At 39.6% G+C, this 3,607-nt stretch overlaps 1 protein-coding gene across 1 annotated transcript in view; it reads right to left on the bottom strand.

Annotated features, from left to right (window-relative positions):
* SUCLG2 (succinate-CoA ligase, GDP-forming, beta subunit) overlaps positions 1-3,607 on the bottom strand; it is a 231,940-nt gene that overhangs the window by 959 nt on the left and 227,374 nt on the right. The gene's annotated exons all lie outside the window — the stretch shown is intronic.

Below are 3,607 nucleotides of genomic sequence, written 5' to 3'. Positions count from 1 at the left end.
TCTAAAGCATCTAGCAGGACACCGTTCCCTCCTCTGCTGCTGCAAGTGCTCCATTTTGTATATAAAGAATTTAGTCAAGAGACTACACACACAGTAAATAAAAAAAAACATCATAAATTAAAAAAGATATTTCAGAAAAGCATGTTTCTCACACGCATAAAAGACAAGCGCATCGCCTTCCCATTTACTCCATTTATTTACTACATTTATTCTCGATGGAAAATGTCACAGTTTGGGCCGGACTGGCCACTGAAACGAAAGACAAACAGAAAATATAAATTGTCCATAGCTTTCTCCAGGAAAGCCAAGTGACAGTTTTGATCACTGATAGGCTCTGCACCACAGAACTACCCTACCGAGGAGGTGGAATCCACACTCGGGATCACACGCTACTCACAAGCACAAGACCCTGAGCTGATCCTCTTCAGGATCATTTCTAGCCCCCTCCTCCACATCAAGTTCCTTGTTCATTTGCCATGTCAAAATGCTTAATTACTTTGTAATTCCTAGACCTAGCAAAATGAATTTTAATTATATTTGGAGCCATACACTAATTATACCCTTAATTATTAACCAAGCAAGGAGCATACTCTTTACTATGCAGCTTCCAGAATGCTCATTTTAAAGGGTGATTTGGGGGTTTTGGCAGCCTTTATGAAATGTCTGAAATTGTAGAGCAGAAGTAGAGAAATGCAGAAGTCTGCTTCATCAGCGTGCTTGAGTCAGGATTCCCACTCCCGGCACTGAAAGAGACCAAAGACATCTCTGTCGCAGCAGGCCCAGCGCTTTGTGCTAGGAGAGGCAGGTGTCTGGAAGAGGAATGTGGGACCCCATCTGCTAGCTCTTAAAAAGCACTGGCAGAAGAGGTCACGCTTCCCATCGATATGCAGAGGACACACTGTGGGACTCGTGCAGGAAGGTCAAAGACATCTGAAATCTCTGACAGAAGGGGGATTTGGTTGCGTAGTAACATTCAGAACTGTACAAGACTTTTCCTACAGAAAAAAAAGTGTTATGGGCAAAAAATGAGCACGCTATTTGATTTTTTTTTTTCAACTATCCTATATAACATAATGTAGAAGCTGCTAATTGCCAGTACAGAACTGCACAGGGAAGTCGGAAGGCATTACGAAGGTTCTCTTCTCAGTTAAGTTCCTCAAATTTGTATTGCGATTCCCATCAAGTCTTGAGGGTTTTATCTATTATTTAGATACAAGTGTGATAAACATTTTAAACAGTCAAGATTGTAACAATCTCACAAATAGGATTCTACAAGACAAAGTATTGTAAGGAAAAAAAAAAGGAAATAGGGAAAAAATTTCCTGGAAATTCCTCACAAAGAAAAATATTATGGTGTTTGCGATAGCCACATAGTATTTAAAACTAACTTTTGCTCTTCGCTAAGTGGCCAATATTAATTTACTAACAGGTCAGAGTGGGAACAATACATTGGATCTATTCTGCTCTGCATTGATTGCTCTATGCACCACTTGTCTAACATGCATTACAAAATCAATACAAACCACAGTCCACTAAGAAGGGAGGGGGGAGTTTATGCAGACAAATGAAAATATGAAAGCTGAAAAAAATCTCACTGCACTCAAAAGAGTATGGGTACACTTTGTATTTATTAAATAAAATACTGGTTTATAGGCAGGCCATACAACTGAACATATTTTTCAGCAAGTATTTCCTTTGCTGTAATTTTCTTTTTTTTTTAATGATAGCTTTTTATCCCATCGCGATAAGTATTTTAGGTATATGGAGAGTACAGAAAAGCATAGGTGAAAAGCTGAAAGCAGAGGTGTGAGTTCTAAAATTAAACATTCAGAAAACACTGGAAACATTGAAGAATCTACAAAGGGTATCATCTTATTGCAGTAGATGTTAAAATAAACAAATAAGTAATCCCACTATTCTAACATGAACCTCCTGCCACTGGATGGTGTCAGAGAACTGTAAACAGAATCCCACACGCAGGCTATCAAAATAATCTGCTCTTCACCTTACGCTGCAGTCAACTGACAAATGGTGAAAATTCACAGGACTGAAGGCTATAGGTCTTCTGTTGCTGGTTGGTTTTTTTTTTTCATTTGTTTTTTTTTTGTTTGCTTGTGGTTTTTTCGTTTTTGTTTTTTTTTTTTTAAACTTGACTCCTGTTAAGGAAATGGCTTTCTGATGAGAAAAAAAAGTTTTTTCTTTCTGACACATATTACCTTCAATGACACTTCATGGGAAAACAGGAAAGATAACTTTATCAGCAGATACTTTCAGGCTTTTTTAATCGAAATATCTTCCTTCTGAAACTTGGGTTCTGAAACAACTTCTCTGTCTGTGTAGATGCAATCACTCACATTTACACTTCTATCGCCTTGAAACCTCTGCTTTCACTAGCAAAGCAAATCTATTCAACTCATTACCTAAAAGTCCTAGTAATAAATATTCTACTTAAGCATGTTTCTATATATTGTAAGATTATACCCGCACACATTGTTACAAATGAGTCAAGAGGACTGCACAGGTTAAACAAAAACAAATGAATAAACCATCCCCAACAGGGATCCAACAGGATTTTGATAATGTTCATTTATGCACTTGCACTGTCATAAAACCATTAGGTTGTTTAATCCTGATGGCTGGTGAGGATGCAAGACTCTGCAACGCTGCTTCTAACTTGTCAGGCAAATAAGATATAAGGGGAGAAGGCACAGTGACATACATTTCTAATATCCTGAGAAATAGAAGACTAACGTAAAAAATAACATGATCTACGCAAAACATTCTGCTATGACAAAATATTTCACAATACACAGTACATCTGACAGGCCTTCCAGTCCCTAAAGGGGGCCTACAGGAGAGCTGGGGAAGGACGTTTTACTGGCGCGTGTAGTGACAGGACGAGGCGGAACGGCTTTAAACTGGAAGAGGGCAGGTTTAGATTAAACATTAGGAAGAAGTTTTTCACTTTAAGGGTGGTAAGGCACTGGAACAGGTTGCCCGGGAGGTTGTTGAGGCCCCATCCCTGGAGGTGTTCAAGGCCAGGCTGGACGTGGCCTTGGGCAACCTGGGCTGGTGGGAGGTGTCCCTGCCCAGGGCAGGGGGTTGGAACTCGATGATCTTCAAGGTCCCTTCCAAGCTAAACCATTCTATGACTCTATGATTATTGACGTGAACATGTTGTGACCACGTTCCATTATCAATAGCACTGGTTCAGCTTTGATATGCTACACTCATGAGCATATTAAAAGCCAAAGTTCCCCCTGCCCCCAGCATGGATCCAGGTCATGTAATTTCTGCTAGCCCACAAGCTGGAAACTCATAGGCTCTCAGGTCTCATAGACAGAGGTATTGGAGAATAAGGGAAAACTTTTAAAGGCCATCATTAGCTAACCTTCAGCCAACAACTGATTTGTGGTTTGGCTAGTGATAAGCTTTAAGTAATGATCTTTAGCTAGGGAACCTATGAAGTTTTGGTGGCTTACACATCTTTGTTGGCTCTGCAGTCAAAAATAAATCAACTTTCACTGCCTACTGACAAGAGACAATTAAGCCCTGTCCACACCATTTGCCCTTTTCTATCTTAAACTTTTCCCAAAGAATATTTCAG

The sequence above is a fragment of the Charadrius vociferus genome, unplaced genomic scaffold (genome assembly GCF_000708025.1).
Source record: "Charadrius vociferus isolate BGI_N301 unplaced genomic scaffold, ASM70802v2 scaffold324, whole genome shotgun sequence".
Classification (NCBI taxonomy): domain Eukaryota; kingdom Metazoa; phylum Chordata; class Aves; order Charadriiformes; family Charadriidae; genus Charadrius; species Charadrius vociferus.
Note: the sequence above shows the minus strand (reverse complement) of the source record. Positions and strands in the feature narration are given on the sequence as shown.